Source organism: Bubalus kerabau, chromosome 10, assembly GCF_029407905.1.
Source record: "Bubalus kerabau isolate K-KA32 ecotype Philippines breed swamp buffalo chromosome 10, PCC_UOA_SB_1v2, whole genome shotgun sequence".
In the NCBI taxonomy this organism is placed as follows: domain Eukaryota; kingdom Metazoa; phylum Chordata; class Mammalia; order Artiodactyla; family Bovidae; genus Bubalus; species Bubalus kerabau.
Window position 1 is genome coordinate 6,549,868 of NC_073633.1, and position 27,123 is coordinate 6,576,990.

The following is a 27,123-nucleotide window of genomic DNA, read 5'->3' on the forward strand; positions in this document are numbered from 1 at the left end:
AACATGATGAAATTTATATTTCTTCCTGATACAAGAAATTTGTCTAAAAAATTTGTAATTATAAAGCAAAGTTGCTCTTTATAAAGAAATGGCTAACTTTTTTCCCCCCATGGTTAGAGTCTTACTTGGAGATGACTCCAGTTTTCAGTTGGGCTCTCTTTTCCTGGGTGGGTGGGGAGAGGTGGATTGTTGTTACTATTATACAGCACATTCGATAAACCTAAGGATGTTCCAGGGGACTACAGCCCACTGTTACAATCTGCCAAACTGTAATAGTTTCCTGTCTTGTGATTATGTAAATTTTAAAGAAAAGAGGTCTCTTACAAGCTATATACAGCAGTTTACACTTCAGTGTTTCTCTCTCACACAGTTCAAATTGATTGATGACAAGCACTTGTCACATAAACTTCTGTAGGCACATCTCCATTCCGGCGCTTCACTGGAGGGGTGAGGTCTTCTGTGGGATCATGATTCTGGATTCCATTTCCTGAATAAGCGGGACTGTATAATATACTAGTTCTTCCCAGCCATGTTTATGCCATGCTGCATTCCGTGTATCTTCCCTGGTCTGAAGATCCTTGTAAGCCCAAAGATGGTGCACCATATAGAGCTGCCCAATTTGGGAGAAGAAGCCTCCAACCGCTTCATTGCCGTCCTGTCTGAAGCGAAGAGCAAGAGCCCAGTAATTGCCCCATTGAAACATAGTTCCTGGTCGGAGCTGGCAGGATCTGAGTTCATGTATGTTTGGTCTGGACCGTGGGATGGGCTCATTCCAGAAAATCAACGCCACCAGCAGCTGATTCTCTAGAGAAGCCTGTTGCTTCTTGCCTTATGGAATTCCAAAATTCCTGATTTTCTTTGAGTTTATTCATCACCTTGGTGAGGGCTGGATAGCCTCCTTCATACCCCCTGAGGCGAACAGCTTGATCCTGCTCGCCATACCACTTTCCAAGTCCCCACCAAAGTACAAGGGTAATGTTTATCTTCATGAATCTTTTGCAACACCTCTTGACCGATTTTGTTGTATGCTTCTAGGCGTTCCGGTGTCACATCGTGAAACTGTAATTTGTACAGACTGCTGGTTTCCTTTTTGGCTAGGAGGTTAGAGTGAGCATCTGTCCCTGGGTCAACTTTCTGGACAAACAAGGATTTTAGCCAGCCGTCCTCTCGAGGTCTGTTATTGGAAGATGTCAGTTTCCGGAGATGGGGCAGGAGGCGGCAGGGGCTGGCCCGCCCAGGAAGCCGCTGGCCAAGGCTGCCGCGGGTGCGCAGCCCTCCAGCCGCCGTCTTGCTCAGGTGGCTCGATCCCACCGCGCGGGCAAGGTCTCTGCTTTTTAATGTGCCGTCTAGGGTGGTCATAGCTTTTCTTCCAAGGAGCAAGCCTTTTAATTTCATGGCAGCAGTCACCATCTGCAGTAACTTTGGAGCCTAAGAAAATAAAGGTCTCTCACTGTTGCCATTTTATCCCCATCTATTTGCATGAAGTGATGGGACCGGATGCCATGATCTTAGTTTTTTGAATGTTGAGTTTAAAGTCAGCTTTCTCACTCTCCTGTTTCACCTTCATCAAGAAGCTTTAGTTCCTCTTTGCTTTCTGCCATTAGGGTGGTGTCATCTGCATATCTGAGGTTATTCATGTTACTCCCAGCAATCTTGAAAATATATAGTCTCATGAAAATGAAGAGGCCATGGTTCTGTTATGACAGAAGCCTCTGGGGTCAGGCATCACTTTTATTAGTGTTTGGTCCAAGTCTTTTTGCTTGACTTTATGACTTTTGGTGGATGCTTAATAAAACAGTTTAATACATGTATGAATGAACCATGAATGTGAATAAACATGTTTTGGTTTCTAAGCAAGGTCTCTTAAATTATATACAAATAACTATAAAATATGCCATGGTTAGCTAATAAATGTCATATACAGGGAGCAAACCCAGAAAAGTTTGATATCATCTCATTGAACTCTATAGCCAGAGAATCACCTAGAAGAACACTAATATATCACTGGTTGAGAAAAAAAACAGTGGGAGAAGTAAACTTGAAAGAATGGAAAGTGAACTGCAAAATATTTTATTTAAAAAAATGAAGTTTTATTCTTCTCAAGTTAATGTAACTCAGAATAGACTGTGATCTAATAGAGGTCAAGCTCTCTGCTTAATAATAGCAGCAAGAAGCCCTTTGTGGTGTTTCCTCCAGCTGCTTTAACAAATTTCCACACATTTAGTGACTTTAAACAATACAAATTTGGAAAAGATCTTGATGCTGCGCAAGATTGAAGGCAAAAGCAGAAGAGGGAAGCAGAGGATGAGATGGTTAGATAGCATCACTGACTCAATGAGCATGAGTTTGAACAAACTCCGGGAGATAGTGAATGACAGGGAAGCCTGGCGTGCTGCAGTCCACAGCGATCACAAAGAATCAGACAAGACTTAACCACCAACAATAGCATGTTCGTAATAGTTTGTGTTATCTTGGGAATATCGTTTAAACCTTATCTCAGCTTCAGTTGGGAATGCGTTTAGCTATAGGTAATAGAAAAGTTATCTTCATTAGTCTCTTAAATAAGGGTTTATAGTCTCACATAATAAAATCCAAAAATAGGCTGTTGAACCAGTATTTTTTTTTTCTTTTCATTCCTGGTCACATAATAGCCATGGCGGTTCCAGTCCTCACAATCACATACAAAGCAGGAAGGGAGAGTGGAGGAGCGTTTCAGCTGTAGTTTAGTTCTTTTAAGCAAAAACCAACACACGTACAACCAAAAAAGATGCCCCAGAAGCCCTAGCAGATTTCTACTTTATGAGACATGAGTCTGAACTGAAGCACATACTCCTACAGCAGGACTAGGAAAAACGAATACCTAGATTGAAGCAGGGCAATTTTTCTCTTGAACACATTGAGGATTTTGTTAGCAATGAGGTTGGGATGATGGAATGAATGGATGTCAGGTAGGCACACAATTATGTCTACCACGTTCCCACTTTGCAAAATGAAGCTAGTAACACCTAACCTACAAACTCCATAGAGTCCTATCAAGTACGTGTGTGTGTGTGTTTTGTGTTAGTCACTCAGTCGTGTCGGACTCTTCACGACCCCATGGACTGTATCCCACCAGACTTCTCTGTCCATGGGAATCTCCAGTCAAGAATACTGGAGTGGGTTGCCGTTCCCTTTTCCAGGGGATCTTCCCAACTCAGGAATCAAACTTGGGTCTCCATGAGGTTCTGATAGGATCACATGTGTGAAAGAGCTTTGCAGAATGCCTTGCAAACTATTGAGTAGTTTATTTTATGCATAAATTAGACAGTATTCTATCCTACGCTCAACTAAGTACATAGTAGGTACACAAATATTTATTTAGATTTTATGTTGAAAAGTAAACTTACCTTGTATTTCTGACAGAGGACTTTTATAAAATAATGCTATACACTGGGCTGATATGGTTTTTTCTTCTTTTGGAATGTATAGATTATCACCATGGTAATAACAGTAACCATAACAGCAAAGACTATCAACACTTCATTACAATTTAATGACAGAAAGGAAGGGAAAATATCTTGTCAGTTTAGTTGTACGGGAGAGTTTTGGTAAGAACATACTGTTACTTGACCAGTAACATCTGTACTCTTAAGAAAACAACAGGAAAAGCCAAAATATTGGTTTTATAGCTGATTGTGAAAAGTCATCATTCTGAGGCATAGTGTCCTGGGGTGTCACGTGGAGCTAGGGGCCAAGTGGGAAACACTCACATTTTGAATCGTCCACATCACTTCCTGTGACTCTGGTCATTGCTCTTCATGCTCTGGAAGGAGAATGCTTTCTGGTCCCTCAGCTAGTGAAAGCAAACTGCATCGCACCCTTAGGTTCCCTCTCATTTAATTTTTAAAGACCAATTTATAATGCTGTGAAGCTCTATTAAATATTAGGCTAAAACTTTATTAACTATTGTTATGCTAAAGCTAATGAAGGGGACAACAGAGAATGAGTTGGTTGGATGGCATCACTGACTTGATGGACGTGAGTCTGAGCAAGCTCCAGGAGCTGGTGATGGACAGGGAGGCCTGGCATGCTGCAGTCCATGGGGTCGCAAAGAGCTGGACACAACTGAGCAATGGAACTGAACTGACTGAAAGATAATGTAGTTTATGTCAATGGGGATAAAGGCTGGATTTATTTTCTTCATTTTACTAAGCATTATGACTTCATGTAGATTTAGTCAATAGAGTATAATCCATCATCATCATGGCATCTAATCCTTTATTACTTCAAAAGGCATCTCTAGACAATATTGATGTTTTCCTCCATAGATAAGTTTATATTATCTCACCTGTAAAACTGACAATTGCTCCTTAATTATTCAAGAAGTTCATGTTCAAAAATATCCAGTTGTCTCCAATATACCTTTTAGATCTGGTTTATAATATATAGACATAGATTATATATAAAAATAGACTCTATATGTAAATATCATATATATGTGTGTGTGTATGTGAAAACCATGTATCTGTATATGAAATGTATGAATTGAATGAAATAAAGAATTGGTTTATGGGATTATGTAAGCTGGCAAGTCTGAAATCTAAAGGGCAAGCTGGCAGGTTAGACACTCTCAGATGGCAGCTTCTCCCTCAAGGAAACCTCAGTTTTGCTTTTAAGGCCTTTCAACTGATTAAATGAGACCCATCCACATTATCCCATGGATAATCTCTTTTCCTTAAAGTCAAGTGATTGTAGGCATGAACCACATCTAAAAAATACATCCATAGTGATGCCTAGATCAGTGGTTAGCTGAAATCTGGCTGCTATAGCCTAGCCAAGTTGACACATAGAACTAAATTCCACAGTGTTGTTTAGCTTTTTCTTCTAGTCCTGTGGTGTCCTATATGGTGACCACCAGCTCCTAATAAGCACTTGAAATGTAGTTAGTCTGAACTGTAGTGTGAAATCCATCCCAAATTTAGAAGACGTAGTACAAATAAAGAGTATAAATGATGTCATTAATAATTTTTTTATTATTTGGTTATCATTGTTTTTATTATTGCTTATATGAAATGATAGTATTTGAGGTATGCTGGATTAAAAATGTATTAACCACTACAATTAATTTTATTGGTTCATTTTACTTTTTAAAGTGGATGACTAGAAAATTTTAAATTATATATGTGGCAACATATATATGTGGGGAGGGCAGTGCTACTCTAGCCTCTGTATTTTCTGTAACCTAGAAATTAGACTCTAAAGATTTGGTTCAGTTCAGTTCAGTTCAGTTGCTCAGTTAGATTAAGCCTCAAGTATCCCAATAAGATTGCATTGTCATGGTACTTCATATGGAGTATAAAGTATTATCTTTGTATATACTATTAGTGATTTAGAGCTTGGTCGCAGGATTAAGGTGATGAACACTGAATCTCCCATGGTAAAATTAGGTTTGTCTAATGGCCACCTCATGCGAAGAGTTGACTCATTGGAAAAGACTCTGATGCTGGGAGGGATTGGGGGCAGGAGGAGAAGGGGACGACAGAGGATGAGATGGCTGGATGGAATCACTGACTCTATGGATGTGAGTCTGGGTGAACTCCGGGAGTTGGTGATGGACAGGGAGGCCTGGCGTGCTGCAATTCATGGGGTCGTGAAGAGTCAGACACGACTGAGCGACTGAACTGAACTGAACTGAATGGTAACCCATTCCAGTGTTCTTGCCTGGAGAATCCCAGGGATGGCAGAGCCTGGTGGGCTGCCGTCTATGGGGTCGCACAGAGTCAGACACAACTGAAGCAGCTTAGCAGCAGCAGCAGCAGCAGCAGCAGACCAGAAAGTAATCCACATGGTGTCACTTTGCTGCCATAAGGACATTCTGTTTCTAATTGCCAATTTATCTAATGATTTCAGTAGCCGTTGATAATTCTTGCTTAAATCAATAATTTCATCAGATTTCAAAAATAGCTAATGTTCAATTTTGTCATTTCTTGTACATAAGTAATTATCTTTAGTCCACCAAGTAGAGGTTTCCTGTTTAACTCAGATCATTTGCTATAAATACTTATTGAAAAGATTCTTGTCTCTTTCCTTTCATTCTTACCTCTCTCCTTCAATTGCCAGTTTTCAGTGTAAAGAATTGATTTAGTGAATACCGTAAATGATGATAAATTACTTTTTTCTTGGTTTCTCTTTTTTCAATATCATTATAAACTTGTGGGTTTTCTTTACATACAGAATATCTTTCAGTCACCTTCAATCATTATTCTCTTTGATGCTTGAATTTTTATACTTCAACTATGGGTGGCCCTTCAGTTTGTTTCCAGTATCCTCTGACACAATCTCATTGATCCTGGAAAGCTTTCTTGCTTTCTGGGAAAGCGATATATCCCAGACCAGACTCACCTTGTGCCTTCCTGCTCATATTTGAATCCACCATTTCTTTTAAAAAGCCTTGTATTAGGAAATGTGTTTAGAAACTAAGATCTTGTGCTTAGAGTCATAACTTTATTTACTTGTAATTATATCTGAATTTTATGGTCATAAACTTGGGGTTTAAAAAAATGGAATTTTATTTCCCTATAAGCAACCTGAATTTCCACTGATGTTAGTAAACTCTTTCCAATCCAATTAAATTCAGTCCCTTCTGGATTTTTCTTAGGCTTAGTTGGATTTAAATTCAATCAAATTTAGATCTCTTTTGTTTCTTGCAATCCTTACCTTTTCCCCAAAGATAGTATAGATGTCAGGGCTGGGAAACACGAGTGTTTTAAGTTGTTCTAGAACCTAAAAGGAGGTGTCATATTCACGCGTAGGATGCCAGACTTTGAAAGTAATAGCACAGGATCCCTTTTCAGCAACATCCACACCTAAGATGTATGTGTTCTCTCTGTTCCTTGGTCCCCAGGTCTCTGCAGACCACTCTCCGTGCTCTCTGTCCGAGCTGCTAGGAATTTCTAGGTCTAATCATCCACTCACAACTGCTGCCACCTGCATTTGGATTGTAAGAAAATTTAGGATGCTCTCTTTCCCTCCCTCTGGGGCTCCCTCTGGGGCTCCCTCTGGGACTGTCTTCCTGTTCCTTACCACATATTTCTACTTTAATGCTGGCTTCTCTTGAAGTGTTTTGTCTCCTACCCAAGACAATAAATACCACTAATTTTGGTGTAGGAGGCCCAAAGAAACACGAAGAAAGAAAGACTTGTGTTATTGTTTCCAAATATTACTTTGCTGCACATCACTTTGGAAAGATTTGCTATTCCCTGCCTTAGCGCCTACCCTTTCTCACCTCCAGAATTTTGCTCATGTGTTCTTTTTGCATAGATTGACCTTTCCTACTCCCTCCCAGGCTCTGTATATTCAGATCCACCCATTCTTCTGGCCCACACAAGCCTAGAAAATAGTCTTTTCTCCTTCTATTCTAATTATACTTCATTTCTACCTTTCTTGTTGAACTTATTTTTTTATTCATTATTCATTCTATGAACATATACTAAGAATTTTCTTCCTACCAAGGATTGTGCCTTTAAAATCTGAACTGGATTGTATATTCTTTGGAAGGAGAATCAGTGTCTAGTTCATCATTGTATTTCTGTACTCATCAGATATTTCTGAAGGAAGGAATGGCTGAATGAATAAGCATGCAAATTGCTGACCACCCAGACTGCAGGAACCTTACATTTTCTCTAGCTCTTAGGGCTCAGATGCCTAAATTCTTGGCTTTCCATACTTCTCTTTCAAACCTACTTTCATCTGCACCTATTTTCTCTTTTTCCTCTCTAAGAGGAGAAAGAGATCCATTTTCAACCTCAGACAAGCCTTTCTACTCATCTTATGTCTAGAATACATCTCCTAATTTCCCTAGGATCTTGATTCAGCAGTGGTCTCCCTTGTTCTATCTTTGCCCTTCCTGTTAGCTCCTTCTACTGCTGCTGCTGCTAAGTAGCTTCAGTCGTGTCTGACTCTGTGCGACCCCAGAGACGGCAGCCCACCAGGCTCCCCTGTCCCTGGGATTCTCCAGGCAAGAACACTAGAGTGGGTTGCCATGTCCTACTCCAATGCATGAAAGTGAAAAGCAAAAGTGAAGTCGCTCAGTCGTGTCCGACTCTTAGCTACCCCATGGACTGCAGCCTACCAGGCTCCTCCGCCCATGGGATTTTCCAGGCAAGAATACTGGAGTGGGCTGCCATTGCCTTCTCCAGTGAGCTCCTTCTACTCAGCATATAAACAGGCTCTAGTATTTCAAATCTTTTAAAGCCCTGTCCCTCTCTTACCCTAAAATGCTCCTACCTGCCTCTCTATCTTCATCTCCTGTAACTTGCAGCCCTAAAGCTATGTTCCTGTCATACTGAAATATCTGACGCTCTATCTTAGTTCACCTGTCTTTTTTACTTTTCATATGCTCTTTTGCTTGAATATTTTCTCATTCTTTGCCTCCAAGTCTCAGCTCAAGAATTCTCTCCTCTGAGGCGTCCTCTACGGCTCCCACAGAATAGATGGTCATGATTTCACCAGTTTCAACTCCCCTCTATAATTTCACCAGTTTCAGATGTGTTATAATTATCTGTTGATTTATCTGCCTCCCGCAAGTGATTGTGGGATCCTTGTGGGCAGTTACATGGTCTTATTACTAACATGTATATTCCCAGTGGTTGGCTGTAGTAGGTCCTAAGGGCTTTAACTGATATACTGATTAATGAATGAACCAATGAGACTGACCATCTCATTGTCTCTAGCTGCTCCACTGTGCTCAGGAAAAATCCGATGGTAGTTCAAGCCAATGTGTGTTCCTCCTGTAGCCAGCTCTGGCAAGGGCACCCTGACCTTGGCAAGGTTGTGTCATGTATTGAGTAGGAAATCAACTAACTTTCTTGTTTGTGTAATACGCTGGCCAAAGGAAAGATGTCTGTGTGTGGTGAGGACAGCAAATGAAAAGACCTTCTGTGCAAGGAATGTTCCTCTCTTTCATTTCACAGGAGTTACCTCCTTGGAATGTAAACCCTAATTCAAGGAGGGTTACAACAAATCTTGCTCACAAGGCCTTGGACAAGTAGACGGTTGTGGAAATCTTTATTCCAGTGTCTGAACGTTCTGCTAAAGCAAATAGGAAAAGAAAAAGAAAAAAAAAACCTCATAATTATCCATCTTGGCTATAAGTCCTTTCTACCATTCATTGAAAACAAGTACTAGGGAAAAAATCTAAAAAATAATCTAACAAAACCCATTCATTTTGCCCACCCTAATTCACATTTTAAAGATGAAGAGTCTAAGGTCCAGAGTAGTGGGAGGAAACCTGTCCAGTGTCTTGCAACCAGTAACTGGCAAAACTGGTATTTGATCTCAGGTTTCCTGATATCCCACCCAATACCTTTTCCACTTCATTATGCTAATTATATGCATAAATAGAAAAAGCACATGAAGAGGAAAAGACTTGACCACAGCAGCTGGAATGTATTATGATACTGTAAGGTAATTTACCAGCATACATATGATTCCAAACATTACTGCATTTGTCATTTCCTAATATTGGTCTATGGAGAAGGCAATGGCACCCCACTCCAGCACTTGCCTGGAACAGCCCGTGGATGGAGGAGCCTGGTGGGCTGCAGTCCATGGGGTCACTAAGAGTTGGACACGACTGAGTGACTTCATTTTCACTTTTCACTTTCATGCAGTGGAGAAGGAAATGGCAACCCACTCCAGTGTTCTTGCCTGGAGAATCCCAGGGACGGGGGAGCTTGGTGGGCTGCCGTCTCTGGGGTCGCACAGAGTCATACACGACTGAAGCGACTTAGCAGCAGCAGCAGCAATATTGGTCTATGACCTGGTGTTGATCTTTCCTGATACTAAAAATATTTTAGTTTGAAATAATTGTTTCACATTTTGGTTCTTCAACTACAAAATGCATGGTTCTACTTTGGAAAGATCATGAAATCAATGACAGAATTAACATGTGATAATGAAGCACAGTATTTGATAATGAAATTGCCAGATTACCATTAGATAGATGTTAAGAGCTGGAAAGGGTCTGAAGTTTTACCATCCGTACAACCTTTCAAGTCAGCTTCATGGCTGCTGATGAAGACACAAAACCCCTGGGTTAGAATCACAAGACTTTATCAGTCCTGGCAAGAGCAGTAGTCAGAGTGCATTTGCCTTCGCACTGGTTTCCTAAACCCCAAGTCCTGCAGGGCAACACAAAGAAGGCTGGGTGATAGTAGCTTTCACAGTGGGTTGGTGACAGAAGAACCTGGAGGTTAGGGAATCTGAATCTTCTATAACATGGAGTAAGGCTGGCTGCCTTTTGCTGTAAAGGGAGACACCATCTCTATCTCCAAAGGCTGCCTGCTGTACAAACAAAAAATATCCCTGGAAAACTCATCTGAAACAAAGATTGTCAGAACCTCTATTTACAAAACATGCAAAACCAAGATGGATCCACAGAATATCCCCTTGTACTGATACCTGCCTACTCATTTCTTTACCGTCTTGGCTTCTGGTGATTTTTTCCATGAGTATGCCAGCAGAAGCTGGGGCCACTCTGCTTAATCTGGCTGAGAGAAGCTGGGACTGAATCTGTGAATTAGTCTTACACAGTATTTAATTAAGGATACTCTCACTAAAACTTCAAGCAACAGGATGAGGCCATCTGCTGTGCTTGCTTTAATCGTGCACCTAGGGCTCAGACCCACTTAGCTAAATAAATCCCATAAACCATCCGTGTCTACTGTAGAAAGTGTCAAGTGGTTTCTCCTTGAATTGCTTGGCCTGAGGCATTAATCCAGGTGCAGTAAGATGTATTAGTGATTGGACAGATTCCATCTTGGCCTGCAAGGAGGAAGGAAGTCTAGGAAGATTCTGTCCTCCAGACTAACTCTGGCCTGTGGATTGAGACTGACCTAAATGCCTTCCAGCACCAAAGTGAGTCATCAATCAGTTCAACTAAAGTCAGGGGGAAAATGTGTATTGTCTTTTTTAGTTGAAGGATTCCTTTTGTAGAGAAAACTGTCTTGAGGGTGCCCCTAAGTTACAAGTCAGTTCTCCCTTGAGAATTTTCCCTGAAGTAACCTTATTTTGGAGAGGTCATTGCCGCTGTCTGAGGACTACATGCTCTAGAAGTGGTATTTCTTTCAACACTTTTAGGTCTCCTATGACCATCTCTAAGGTGCAAAGCACTGTGTTTTAAGGAGGGAGGCAAGTTAGTGCCTGGCTTTCACAAAGAAACACAGTCCTGGGCAAGCCGCTGTTGTTTACCATCCTTGGAGCCCACCAGATGGGGCAGACTTCAGTCAGGGGCACAGGCTGCCAGCGCTTCACAGCCCATGTGTCCTCATGGCCAGCCCACAGTTCCAACTTCACTATAGGAATTGAATCTAATCCTTCTTTTTGGAGGAACTGCCTGAGTGTGTTCAACTTTACCAATTTGTCCACAATATCATTGCATTCATCCAGTCTATGGACAGACTGAATATCAACTATGGGGCTAGGAGTAAAGAGATCCAGAGAGGCTGGCGGATATTTTGCATGGAAAGTGCAGAAGTTGGGGCCTTTATAAGACATACAGAGGTTGTTTATGTCTACCACTTTGGCCTGTATGGGTCACTTGGCAAGCAGTGTACCCAACCAGGTGACCCTTATCCTTAGGCCATCATTGGACCATGTAAAACCCACAAGAGAATAAGATGGTAGCACCAGAATTAAGTTTGGATTCTCTAGGTTTCTGTTAATCTGGCTGCCATCAAGAAGTTGCACCAGTCAGGTTGGCCTGAGGTTGCCATTAGGGAAAAGAGAGAAGTGTCATGTCCAGAAATGTCAGGGTGGAACCTCCAGTTTTCAAAACAGATGCACATAATTCCTGATTATTACCCAGAACATGTCTGAGAGAAGATGATTCCTTTCTGGGGGTAGCCACATTCAATGAACAAAACTCCTTGTTAAAAATATTGTAGACCAGGAGGTGAGACAGGTAGAGTCAGAAATCTTTGGGCTTTGTCCTTTGAGAAGGTCAACATTCCACAGTGCAACAAGTTTATGGGTGGGAGGGAGAGTGAAAAGTCCACTGAATCCATTGACAACCATCCCACTATAGGGTGGTTTTTGCAGTAAAACTCATGTATTTTCAAACTCTAAAAAGCAGAAAACATGACATAAATTAGTTTTAAGCACCAGAATGGTATGATCAAGACCAACTGGTGGGACTGAAGCAGTAACATGGGATTTTGTGAGCATTTCAGTGGAAGAGAGGAACTACCAATAGCCCCAAGAAAAAATAAAAAATCCAACTTAGTCTTTCAGGAGCAGATGGAGACACATGCATACAGTGTGGTCTCCTTCACCTTGAGACAGACAGGTCAGCTCTTGGCAGGAATCACAAATCTGGCATGTAGCAGTAGCCTTGGAATTAGAACAAGTGTTTTTGCTTTTGCCCAATCTATGATGGTGGGCATGTTTCCATATCTGGTAAAACATGGATTTAGATGGGAATAGTATCAAAGTGCGTGGTGCAGCTTGATTACAGTTGTCTCATTGAAGAACAAGCCCTTACTGTGGGTGTCTACATAAGTGACTCAAATGGTTGAATCAGCAGCTGTAATTTATTTTTGCTATTCACAGCCCCAAAGAAGGGCTTTCCAAAATGCTAGGCCATTAGTAACAACCCACGAGTCAACAAAAATGGAACAAGGTTCATCAAAGGGAGTATTGGACAAAGAACAGCTTGAATCCTGACCACTGAGGAGAGCAACCATGTCCACTTTTGGTTTGGCATTGATGGCATTGAGATTGAAATACCACAGCAGCACCTGAACACCATTTGGTTTTAGCTGGACTGAGCCATGGGTGAACCAGTCATTTAGGGAAACCTCTGTGCATTGTTGATCTCATTGAACTAGTGGCTTTGCCTTAAGCAATGTCAATTCAGTTCAGTCACTTAGACTCTTTGCGACCCCATGGACTGCAGCATGCCAGGCCTCCCTGTGCATCACCAACTCTTGGAGTTTACTGAAACACATGTCCATTGAGTTGGTGATGCCATCCAATCATCTTATCCTCCATCACCCCCTTCTCCTCCTGCCTTCAATCTTTCCCAGCATCAGGGTATTTTCTAATGAGTCACTTCTTCGCATCAGGTGGCCAAAGTACTGGAGTTTCAGCTTCAACATCAGTCTTTCCAATGAATAGTCTGAACTGACTTCCTTTAGGATGGACTGGATGGATCTCCTTGAAGTCCAAGGGGCTCTCAAGAGTCTTCTCCAACCCCACAGTTCAAAAGCATCAATTTTTTGGCACTCAGCTTTCTTTATAGTCCAACTCTCACATCCTAACATGACTACTGGAAAATGCATAGCTTTGATTAGGTGGACCTTTGTTGGCAAAGTAATGTCTCTGCTTGTTAACATGCTGTTTAGGTTGGTTATAACTTCTCTATGAAGGAGCAAGTGTCTTTTAATTTCATGGCTGCAGTCACCATCTGTAGTGATTTTGGAGCCCAAGAAAATAAAGTCTGTCACTGTTTCCATATTTTCCCCATCAATTTGCCATGAAGTGATGGGGCCAGGTGCCATGATCTTCATTTTCTGAATGTTGAGTTTTAAGTCAACTTTTTCACTCTCCTCTTTCACTTTTATCAAGAGGCTTTTTAGTTCTTCTTCGCTTTCTGCCATAGGATGGTGTCATCTGTGTATCTGAGGTTATTGATATTTCTCCCAGCAATCTTGATTCCAGCTTGTGCTTCATCCAGCCCAGTGTTTCTCATGATGTACTCTGCATATAAGTTAAATAAGCAGGGTGACAATATACAGCCTTGACATACTCCTTTCTATATTGGGAACCACTCTGTTTTTCCATGTCCAGTTCTAACTGTTGCTTCCTGACCTGCATACAGGTTTCTCAAGCGGCAGGTCAGGTGGTCTGGTATTCCCATCTCTTTCAGAATTTCCCAGAGATTTTTGTGGTCCACACAGTCAAAGGCTTTGGCATAGTCAATAAAGCAGAAATAGATATTTTTCTGGAACTCTCTTGCTTTTTCCATGATCCAACAGATGTTGGCAATTTGATCTCTGGTTCCTCTGCCTTTTCTAAATCCAGCTTGAATGCCTGGAAGTTCATGGTGCACATTCTCCATGGCTTGGAGAATTTTGAACATTACTATGCTAGCGTGTGAGATGAGTGCAATTGTGCGCTAGTTTGAGCATTCTTCGGCATTGGAATTGAGCCTTTCTTAGGAATTGGAATAAAAACTGACCTTTTCCAGTCCTGTGGCCACTGCTGAGTTTTCCAAATTTGCTGGCATATTGAAGGCAGCACTTTCACAGTATCATCTTTTAGCATTTGAAATAACTCAATTGGAATTCCATCACCTCTACTAGCTTTGTTCATAGTGATGCTTCCTAAGGCCCACTTGACTTCACATTCCAGGATGTCTGGCTCTAGGTGAGTGATCACACCATCATGATTATCTGGTTCATGATCTTTTTTGTATAGTTATGTGTATTCTTGCCATCTCTTAATATCTTCTGCTTCTGTTAGGTCCATACCATTTCTGTCCTTTTGTGTGTATCTTTGCATGAAATGTTCCCTTGGTATCTCTAATTTTCTTGAAGAGATCTCCAGATTTTCCTATTCTGTTGTTTTCCATTATTTCTTTGTATTGATCTCTGAAGAAGGCTTTCTTATCCCTCCTTGCCATTCTTTGGAATTCTGCATTCAGATGGGTATATCTTTCCTTTTCTCCTTTGCCTTTGCTTCTCTTCTTTTCACAGCTATTTGTAAGGTCTCCTCAGAAAACCATTTTGCCTTTTTGCATTTCTTTTCCTTGGTCTTGATCCCTGCCTCCTGTATAATGTCATGAACCTCTGTCCATAGTTCTTCAGGCACTCTGTCTGTCAGATCTAATCCCTTGAATCCATTTGTCACTTCCACTGTATAACCATAAGGGATTTGATTTAGGTCATACCTGAATGGTCTAGTGGTTTTCCCTACTTTCTTCAATTTCAGTCTGAATTTGGCAATAAGGAGTTCATGGTTTCTGCCACAGTCAGCTTCCGGTCTTGTTTTTGCTGACTGTATAGAGCTTCTCCATCTTTGGCTGCAAAGAATATAATCAATCTGATTTTGGTGTTGACCATCTGGTGATGTCCATGTGTAGAGTCTTCTCTTGTGTTGTTGGAAGAGGATGACTGACCCTCTGACCAGTGAGTTCTCTTGGCAAAGCTTTATTAGCCTTTGCCCTGCTTCATTCTGTACTCCAAGGTCAAATTTGCCTGTTACTCCAGGTGTTTCTTTTGCACTTCCTACTTCTGTATTCCAGTCCCCTATAATTGAAAAGACATCTTTTTTGGTTGTTAGTTATAGAAGGTCTTGTAGGTCTTCATATAACCATTCAACTTCAGCATTACTGGTCGGGGCATAGACTTGGATTACTGTGATATTGAATGGTAGTGTAATGGGGAATAAAGTTTCCCCCAGGAGGATGGCTGTCATTTCCTCATGTCAAGCCAAGATACTCCCTGGGCTAGGTTAGCTGTATCTTGAGCATTTCATTTTCCTTTGACAAGTGAGGCCTGTTGTGATGTGCCATTCACATCCTGTTAATCGTTGTGTCTGAGTTGATGGCAGTACATAATGGAATTATCAGCCTAAAGAGTTACAAGGGCTCCATGGTCAGGTGTTCAGTGTCAACTGGAGCCCAGTAGCAAACTAAGAGCTGCTTTTCAAAAGGGATGTGCCCAGTAACTTTCTCAGAGAAGTGATGGGTCCACAACCATAGGAGTGCCCCTGATGGAAGCTTCCAGATGAAGGCATCTTCTGCCAGAGGCTTCAGTGGGCGAAATCATTAGCCAGAAGCATATAGCTCCAAGAGGCCATTAAGATTGTAAAGCCCTATTTGGGATGGGCTAGAGAGATGATTAGAAAGCAATTTACATGGTTTTTTTTTTTGTTGTTGTTGTTGTTTTTAACACTTCTCTACATGCAGCTTTTACCAATCAGAATTCCTCCTGGCACTTATGGGACAAAATGTACAAGCATATAACATATTATTTCTCTTAATAGTGTCAGCTGGAGAATCAGCAGCAACAGTACATTGAATTGGTCCAAATGCCCCACTCATAAAGTCACATTAGATTCCCTGTCCCACTGTGGGCCCTGCCAGTACTTAGTAGTAGAATTCTGATGTCCCTACCCCTCATGGAACTGGTAGAATGGTGAATTGGGCATCTGTAGCCACTCCAGTACTCTTGCCTAGAAAATCCCATGGATGGAGGAGCCTGGTAGGCTGCAGTCCATGGGGTCGCTACATGTCGGACGCGACTGAGCGACTTCACTTTCACTTTTCACTTTCATGCAATGGAGAAGGAAATGGTAACCCATTCCAGTGTTCTTGCCTGAAGAATCCCAGGGACGGCAGAGCCGGGTGGGCTGCTGTCTATGGGGTCACACAGAGTCGGACACAACTGAAGTGACTTAGCAGTAGCAGCAGTATCCAACAAAGTCATAAAAGTTTGAGTCTCTCTCCTTCCTGAAATTTCTCAGCATACTCAAATGGGTCTATCTAGCCACTGGAGACAAAAATACCTTGCCTCACCTCTAATCATACTTTCTTTTAAAGTCCTTTAGCCTGGAGAGAAGGGAGGGATCAAGGGGCAGGGAGGGAGAAGATGGCTCTGTTCCAGGAAACACATCTTTGTAGTCACTTTCTGGTTAGAGTGCCTTGGCAGTGGATCATGGTTCCATCAAATGAACTTCCAATGTTTTGGGCTCACTTAATTCTCTGGGTTGAAAGATGAGATCATCATGACAGATACCATCAGGTCAGTTTGGGGTGCCTTCTGACTCAGCTGTGGCAATCACATTGCTTTCTAGCTCAGACATATTTGCTCCTGTTGCCTGATTGGGCTTGATTCTTTGAGTGATGCCTTTTTATTTTAAAAGATTCCTCCTTAATTTGGGGCATTTCCTGATCCTTCATTGTAATAAAAGCTCCTAAATTTTCTCCTGTTTTTAATGTATGTTCTAGGAGAATTTTCCAGGGAGGTAGGGCCAATCATAAGAGTGTATCTAGATTGCTTTGGGTAAGTTTCTCATCCTCTAGTGAGTTACCTTCGTCAGCATTGTAAACCCAATATAGGGCAGTAAGCACTCATATCATAGTCAACAACACATCTATAGTTTCTTACAGGAGTTTGTCTATGGCAGAATATGTGGGAGAGGTAGCTGAGTTTAAAGGACCAGGAATGGGTTGGACAAATTCAGTAGCTATTCGATGTCTAGGTCCTCTGTCCTCTAACACAGAGGAATAGCAGGATGAATGGGATGCTAGCCCCCAGCCTATGAGCTGAGTTCAGGTGAGGTCTGGACTGTCATAGGGTCAGACACAAACAGGTATTAATATTTACTTTTTGAGCTCATCCGTTGTTAGGTAAGAAATTTAATGAGGGAACTGAGCTTAGAAGAGTAAGAGTGTATATAAAGGGACAGAATCGGGACTCAAAGATTGAAATCCCATTGGGAACTTGATATATTTGGGTGCGGATTGGGAAGAAGTCTCAGGAACATTGTTTTTATGGGCCAGTGGGTGTCAGGCTCTCTTGGAGGAACAGGTTCAAGATAATCATCTTTTACTGGTCTTCTGCAATAAAACACTAGCTAGTTTCCCTGAGTTCAGACTCTCCCCCTGCCAATACCTCTTCCAGCTGGCTGCCAGAGTTCCATTTATGAAACCCAAACCTTATTGTGTTGGTACACTGCTAGAAAACCCTTCTTTGGGCTTCCACTGCAAAATAATGAAGTCTGAACTCTTTTGTAGGGCATATAACGTACTTCACAAGTTGGACTGTCTGCTCTGCAAGCTCAGCTCTTATGTCTCCCTAACATGCACCCAGTGTTCTAGCCACATGGAATTATATGTTTTCCCCTGAATACACTGGGCTCTTTTATGCCAGTTTGCCTTTACTGTCTTGCCTGGAATGACCTTGCCTTTCACTGCCTGGAAAACTACTAGGCTGAGCTCAGTCTCCCCTCTAGATGGTTCTCTGGCCGGCAGGCTGCGCTGCTGTGGTATCACATGCACACGGATTATGATGCCGCAGGAGGGCAGAGGCCCTGTCTGTGTTGCTACCAGACTGTGCCCTTTTTGAAGGAACTTGTCTTATTGATTTTGGTAGCCCTGCTACCTACTCTAGTCTTTGGCATATAGTGGGCACTTATTCAATATTTGTTGAATCCATTTATATCTTTATGATGCACATGATTATTTCCTTGAAGCAATAAATATTTCATTTTATCATGTTAAAAAAAAATGGATAAGGACCCAAGATATGGATTATAATAAATAATAACACCAATCTATCAGATACAATATTAATGACTTTATATTAGATATTCATTTTTCATTTCCAAAGCAATCAGCAGTAACTGCTGTAATTAAACACTCTAATCTTTAAGGTTATTAAGTGTGAAATTAAGCTGAAGTCATCCAAGGGACAGTAGGTGAACATTGTTTTAGAGAATGAATGTTTATGAGTTTTTTTTTAAAGAGATACATGTCACACATATACTACATAGATATTTTTCTGCTATACTCTTTACTTGTTCCCCAAAGCAGCACCTCCAACACTCCACACAACCTTTCTCTTCATTCCTTGCCTAAAAAACAAATATCGAAAAGGAATAGAGATATTGTGTCAAAGTATCCATAAATACAAAAGATATTTATGGAAGCACTATTTGAAATGTTGTCTGAAGGAACATTTGGAAAACATTCTTGTGCACTTGGTGAGGTATTGAATCTCCAGAGGATGCACAGCATTTATTCTTCCTGAAGAACAATTTGACTAGACCATTTTCTGGAAAAGCACAGAAAAGGTCTTGTTACCTTGGAGGAATAGCCTGGTTTCTCAGTATCTTAGTCATTGGGTGACTAGTATGTGAAAAACATTCTTTGATTCTGCTAGAGACCCTTCTGGAGAAGGCAATGGCACCCCACTCCAGTACTCTTGCCTGGAAAATCCCATGGACGGAGGAGCCTGGTGGGCTGCAGTCCATAGGGTCGCTGGGAGTCGGACACGACTGAGCGACTTCACTTTCACTTTTCACTTTCATGCATTGGAGCAGGACATGGCAACCCACTCTAGTGTTCTTGCCTGGAGAATCCCAGGGACGGGGGAGCCTGATGGGCTGCCGTCTATGGGGTCGCACAGAGTCGGACATGACTGAAGCGACTTGGCAGCAGCAGCAGCAGCAGCAGTAGATACCCTTCATGCTAAATATTATCAAAGTGTAATTAAGAAAAAAATGGCATCCCTTAACAATCCTTTGGATGTCTTCCCTAGCTGGCTCGGCAGTGAAGAGAGCCACCTGCCAGTGCAGGAGACGCAGGTGGGGTCACTAGATTGGGAAGCAGGAAATGGCAACCCACTCCAGTATTCTTGCCTGGAAAATCCCATGGACAGGGGAGCCTGGTGGGCTACCGTCCATGGGGTTGCAAAAGAGTCATATGTAACTTAGCGACTAAACAACACTAATCTTTCTGATGTGACAGACTGACCCCACAAGATTCCCTGACACTGAACTGCAGCCACATGTAGGGTGCAGACCCAAAGTGCACACCCCTACACCGAGAAATATTGTACAGAAGTGCCCATCTTTCCACAAGGAAAGACTGACACAGTTAGAGCAATAACAGTCCTTCAGTATATAAGAAAGTCAACACCAGTCAACCACATTTTCCCACTGAGGATGGGGAAGTCTGCTCCTAATAAGCAGTTAGAATTGGTTTTCAAGAAAACATTTGTTTTCTGCTTTTACTCTGGTCCACAAGAATACATCTTCAAATAAGAAAATAAATCCTGGTTATGAAGAAGGAAATCTAACAAGTACTCATTGAGTGTTGTCACATATTTTGTACATGAAGTCATTCAGTACCCATTTTAACCTTCTTCCAACTTGTCTTCTTCCACTAGAGAGGCTTGAAAGATACAAATTATACTTGCATACTCCTTTGCAATTGTACTACAGACATGTGACCTAGGTGCTACCAGTCAGATGGCTCTGAATAACATTTGAATACTAAAATGAGAAACCCGAGGCTTTAGTCTTAGAGAGAGAATAGATCTTCTGACATGCACAGTAGAGTTGGAAGCTGGTTCTTTTGAAATAGCTATGATAGGAGTTGTTGTGTTCATATCTTAACATGCTCAGTACTAAATTTGGGGCAGTAGCTCAGCTGGTAAAGAATCTGCCTGCAATGCAGCAGACCCCGGTTTGATTCCTGGGTTGGGAAGATCCTCTGCAGAAGGGACAGGCTACACACTCCAGTATTCTTGGGCTTCCCTGATGACTCAGCTGGTAAAGAATCCACCAGCAATGTGGGAGACCTGGGTTCGATCCCTGGGTTGGGAAGATCCCCTGGAGAAAGGAACAGCTTCCCACTCCAGTATTCTGGCCTGGAGAGTGCCATGGACCCAATAGTCCATGGGGGGTCTGAGTCAGACACGACTGAACAACTTTCACTTTCACTTTTCTTTCATGATATGAGTTGAAAGTTTTTCCTGCCTTCGTTGTACCTGGCTTGGTAGTATCCACGTCTTGTTCTCTAGACCACATGGGGATATGAAAGCTACCAAAAATCCCCTTCTATTTCAACAAATTAGTGTCTTGTATTGTTAGTGGGCTGCCGTCTATGGGGTTGCACAGAGTCAGACACGACTGAAGTGACTTAGTGGCAGCAGCAGCAGCATTGTTTGTAAACAAGAATTCTGCTTGTCTTTGGTGTACTAAAGACATATTTCCTGTTCTTTGGTATATTCTAGAAAGGGAGATACATACTAAACACAGATAGAATGAGAAACATAATTGCCACTGTGGAGTTAAGATGGAAGAAAGCACAGGGAGGTATGGGCCCTCCCAGGTGGCGCCAGTGGTAAAGAGGTCATCTGCCATTGCAGGAGATGTAAGAGACATGGTTCAATCCCTGGGTCAGAAAGATCCCCTGGAGGAGGGCATGGCAACCCATTCCAATATTCTTGCCTGGAGAATTCCCATGGACAGAGGAACGTGGGGGGCTATAGTCCATAGGGTCGCACAGAGTGACTTAGGACACACACATAAGGAGATACGGAAAATAATGGGATTGAAGTTTGAAACTGTGGCCCTGCTTTAATCTCCCAACCCAAGTACCCATCAACCCACTTGCAACTAAGGACTAGTGAGAAACAAATGAGCATCTTGCTGCAGTATGAGCATTGCTAGATGGATCTCTTCTGAAAATATAGAGAAACTTGGGCCTTTTTTTTTCATTAATTGTCAAATGATCTAACATTGCTATTCATAAATAGGTATCATAACAGAATACTAAAACAGTTTAAAGCAAAGGAAATTAGAGTCTGCATGATAACTATATAATATACGTATCCCTTAGCCCTAATACAGCACCATTGTTCTCAACTCTGACCAGATAGGAAACAGTTAATGAAGAATCTTACGTTCCTTCTCTGGTTATTAATTAAGTACAACAAAGATGTAAAAAATTATAATGCATTTATTGAACTACTCATAGTTCTTTATATAGTTCTCTATATCTTAATCTTTTTCTACTTTGTGGAATTAATTTATTTTAACTAATCTATACCCTGTGCACCTACCCACTCAAGGCCACATAACTGAACACTGTGTGCTAAAACTTACCTGGAGAAAAATATCAATGGTGGATGCAAAAATTATACATGAAATTCTATACACTTTTGAAATATGAGATCCAAATTTGATGAATTTCCTTGGTCACACTAAAATTTGAAATATAATAAACTTCACGTAAAAATCCTATTAAATTCCTAACAGGATTATATCCTCATCAGTTTTAACATAAATCTGCCCACTCATCTATTTCTAAAGATAGAAAGCATAATGTACTTGAAAGAATATAGGCTTTGAAATCAAATAGAACTGTTTGCATTCCGTTGTTGCCATTTACTAGGTCTATGGCCATGATCATATTACTTAATTTCTCTGAATATCACTGTATAATGGAAAGAGTAATACCTACTTTAGAAAGCTTCAGTTCACTTCAATTCAGTTCAGTCATTCAGTCATGTCCAACTCTTTGTGACCCCATGAATTGCAGCACGCCAGGCCTCCCTGTCCATCACCAGCTCCCAGAGTTCACTCAAACTCATGACCATCGAGCCGGTGATGCCATCCAGCCATCTCATCCTCTGTCGTCCCCTTCTCCTCCTGCCCCCAATGCCTCCCAGCATCAGAGTCTTTTCCAATGAGTCAACTCTTCCCAAGAGGTGGCCAAAGTACTGGAGTTTCAGCTTTAGCATCAGTCCTTCCAAAGAAATCCCAGGGCTGATCTCCTTCAGAATGGACTGGTTGGATCTCCTTACAGTCCAAGGGACTCTCAAGAGTCTTTTCCAACACCACAGTTCAAAAGCATCAATTCTTTGGTGCTCAGCCTTCTTCACAGTCCAACTCTAACATCCATACATGACCACTGGAAAAACCATAGCCTTGACTAGACGGACCTTTGTTGGCAAAGTAATGTCTCTGCTTTTGAATATTGGTCATAACTTTCCTTCCAAGGAGTAAGCGTCTTTTAATTTCATGCTTAGATATTAATAAATATTAATATTTCCTTTCCCTTTTTCTCTAATTACCACTCCCTCCTCTGGCTTCTCAGAATTTCTGGAAAATAAGTGTTCATTTAATTAATCTGTTAACTAGTTTTAAAAGAAATTGTTTATCTATATGTATGTGTTTATTTATGTGTACAGTTACATGCCATCCTAAAATTAAACTCATAAAATACTTAAAAATGCACTTGTAACTAAGAAACATCTGTTAAGAAACTAATTGATTAGGCTCTTATTTGTCATGTGACTTCATAAAATAAAGATTTTATTAGATTAAGTAAGAACTTGAGATTTTTAAGTCAGAGAACATATTGAATTACTCCAGACTCCTCCTAGGAAATGTAAAACAGTAAGAATTAAGTAATTTTTTGAAACCCCAAAACTATCCGTGACAAGTTATACTATACTCTTACAAAGAAATATCAGTTCAAATAAATACATATTTTTCATTAATAATGGAATTATAAATAGTCATAATTAATGAATAACTTTACATCTGATTATGAATCAAATAAAATAACACATTTGGAACTATATAGTATATGTAATGCTTTTATTGAACTATTTGTAGCATTCAGATATTCAATGTAACAGTTAGATATTCTTCTTTCTTAGGGAATAAGTGTATTAGAGAAAAATAAAAGATAAACATACATGAGAGTTTTAATTGAGTCAGAATTTGTTGTTGTTGTTATTGAGTCACTAAGTCGTGTCCAACTCTCTACAACCCCATGGACTGCAGCATGCCAGGCTCTTCTGTCCTCCACTATCTCCCAGAGTTTGCTCAAATTCATGTCCCTTGAGTTGGTGATGCTATTCAACCATCTCATCCTCTATCACCCACTTCACCTCCCACCTTCAATCTTTACCAGTGTCAAGGCCTTTTCCAATGAATCAGTTCTTCACTTCAGGTGGCCAAAGTACTGGCGCTTCAGCTTCAGCATCAGTCCTTCCAATGAATATTCAGGATTGATTTACTTTAGGATGGACTGGTTGAATCTCCTTGCAGTCCAAAGGACTCTCAAGAGTCTTCTCCAGCACCATGATTTGAAAGCATCGATTCTTTGGCTCTCAGCCTTCTTTATTATCCAAATTTCACATCCATGCATGACTGCTGGAAAAACCATGGCTTTGACTATATGGACCTTAGTTGGCAATGCAGAAGGAAATGGCACCCCACTCCAGTACTTTTGCCTGGAAAATCCCATGGATGGAGGAGCCTGGTAGGCTACAGTCCATGGGGTCGCAAAGAATCAGACACGACTGAGCGACTTCACTTTCCTTAGCTGGCAAAGGAAGTGCTGTTTAATAACTCTCTAGTTTTGCCACAGCTTTCCTTCCAAAGAGCAACCATCTTTTAATTTCATGGCTGCAGTCACCATCTGCAGTGATTTTGGAGTCAACAAAATAAAATCTGTCACTACTTGCAATTTTTCCCCTTCTATTTGTCATGGAGTGATGGCATTGGCTGCCATGATCATTGGTTTTGAATGTTGAGTTTCAAGCCAGTTTTTTCATTCTTCTCTTTCACTCTCATCAAGAGGCTCTTTAGTTTCTCTTCACTCTCTATAATTAGTGTGAATTTAGTTAATTACAATTGTCAGGGAGCTTCATCAGCTACTGGATTGGGCAGTAGATAGAAAAATATATATGAACATCCATGGTTTTCAGTTTTATAATTTTATTTTATTATTATTTTTTTTACAGATTCCAGTTCTCTGTTGATATTCTTCATCTTGTCATCTATGTTTTACACACACTAATGGCAAGTATCTTAAAATCCTTGTAACTACAATTTTTTTTTCTATTGATTTTGACTATTTGATCTTGTTGCCTGGTATGCTTGGCATTTTAAAAAATTATCATTATTATTTCATGGTGGACAGTGTCTATGTAGAGTAAATTTCAATTTCAAGCTGTGAATGATTTTAGGGTCCTACCGAGAGTATTTTCTTTAGATTTTGGTAGGCAGGCAGAGTAAAGGCAGCTCACCTTCACCCAGTCTGATAGGAAACAGATCCGGAGCTGAGTTTCAGTCTTTGTAAGGACTGTTCTACTTCTCATCAGTCTTATTTCTAGGATGTAGCCTTTCTAGGGGTCCCAGCTGATAGTCTGGGGGTATTTACCAGGGTTTTTTCTCCTCAAGACTCTTTTCGGATCTTCCCTGGTGGCTCAGACGGTAAAGCGTCTGCCTACAATGCAGGAGACCTGGGTTCAATCCGTGGGTTGGGAAGATCTCCTGGAGAAGGAAATGGCAACCCACTCCAGTATTCTTACCTGGAAAATCCCATGGATGGAGGAACCTGGTTAGGCTACAGTACATGAGGTCTCAAAGACTCGGACACGACTGAGCAACTTCACTCTCTTAAGGCTCTTTTCAGCTTCAGTCTCAGATATTCTCCCAGTCTCTGCCCCTTGCCTCTAGCTCCTCAGTTTCTCAGATCTACTGTAAATTTACAAATACCTTCAGGGAAAAGTAACACTAAATTTTAACCTCATTCTTCCATACTTCTCCTCCTTCCAGGGTCTTGAATTTCTAATCTTCACTGCTTTTGTAGCTCTCTGATGCCTTCAGAGAGTTGATTAACATTTTTCCCCCATATTCTCTGGGGAAATTTTCAGTGGGAGAGTTGGCCTGAAACAAGCTAGTATATACCCTAACTGAAATTAGCCTATGCTTCTATAGGTGTATATTGATATATAGGCAACTGTTGCTAATACAGAATTTGATTAACCTATTTGCAATTAATTGTGGCTTAAAAATAGTAAAAAGTGCATTAAAATATATGTATATACAGAAAGTATTTCATATTTCTAATATGTTTTCATATTTCTAATATGTTTTCATATTAGAAAGGTTGTTGGTGCTGTTTAGAAAGCAACACAACCTACCTAATTTTGCAGCAACTTGGGATCATTCTGCTCCATAAAAAAAAAAAAAAAAAATCAATATGTATATATAAACATTTTTTCCTCCTGTAAACAGACTTTTCTGAGTCCTAAACCATAGCCGGGCAAGTAGCAAAGGCAAGATAGATCGAAGTAGCTTCCAGTACCAGAGTCAGGCTGTGATGCTGAACAAATTAGATGAGGAGAGAAAGGAACATGAAACTAGTCATATCTCTTGCCCTGCTTGCTTCCTGTTTCTATATGTTAAAAAAAAGAAAAAAGAAAACAGCTCAGTTAAGAAATACCAGAAACAGACATTTCAATAGAGCAACTGTTGGTATTTGGTTTTCTCAAGAAATTTCTTTGATGTTTTTTGCTCCTAAATATTTGTACTTTAATGTGTTTCACATAGTTGGATTTAGATTAATAAATATAAATGTGTCCCTAAGTATGATTACACTGGTAACTTTAACTCAGATTACATTAAATCTATTTTAGACCACATTTGTAGGTTTCTTTTTTCATATACACATCCATGACTTAAGCAACTCATTTAACACCAAAGAAAAGCATTGGTTTTCTTTAAAAGAAAGGGTGTAAAAAAATGGAACTAAAATGGGTCAGGAGCTGTGTTTCATATTTCACACTCCTGATCAGTCATTAGGTTTCATAATTCCTCACAGTCCCAATCAGAAGTATAGAAATAGTGTCACAGAGAAAGCGCGTGAGTCTCACGGGGCTGCAGCTTTGCACAACCCCAGGAGGCACCGACAGTGGGCTGTGTGCCTAATGGCTTCTGAAGTCCTTATGGGGCCGAAGCCCTGTGTCTAAGGCCAACATCTTGTCTGCTGATTCTCAGTCCTAACTATGTATCTGAATTATCTAGTGAGCTTTGCCAAAACTTTTATTCCAGTCCTACTGAATTAGAATCTGAAAGATTGGAACCCAAAGATTTGTCTGTGTTTTTGAATGTAATCCAGTCATTTTTGCAGCACAGCCACGTTTGGAAACTTGTAGTCAAATTCATTCCTACCTCTGTTTCTAAGATGTTGTTACAGATTTAGTTTTGTTGTTCTCAGATATCATCTTTACCTGATGATTTTCCTTATCTTTTCTCAATAATCCACTTTAATCCCTGACATCTTTTATCAAAATATTTTTCATATCTTATCTAATAACACTAATATGTAATTGTGGTTTTTGTTAGTCTTAAACAATGGAGAAAGACAGATCACACTTACACGATTTCTTATTATTAAATATAAAATATTTTAAGTGGAAATTACTAAAACTAATATATCTATGATCAGTGATACATGTACCAATTTTCTATTAAAAAAAAAAGCAAATTGAGCTATAGCCTTCCCTCATCCCTTTCCATTCCCTCCTTTACCAGAGGTAAAAGAAACTGGTGTTTATCATTTTCATACATAGTTTGGTAACTGCACCTTGGAGACCTGCTGTGGATATAGGTACAACCCCGGGCAAGATTTACAGCCTCTCCCCTGGATTTTGAAGGGCCAGCGAGAACTCACCGGACACCACTAGAACTGCTGCGATTGTGCTCTACATATACACAGTCGATCCTCATTTGCTGAGACTCATTTGTAACCCCCAAGTCTACACTCAT

General features: G+C 40.7%; 1 pseudogene; it reads right to left on the minus strand.

The window, feature by feature from the left end:
- Positions 1-384: 384 nt before the first annotated feature.
- Positions 385-27,123, minus strand: LOC129620726 (protein NipSnap homolog 2-like; annotated as a pseudogene).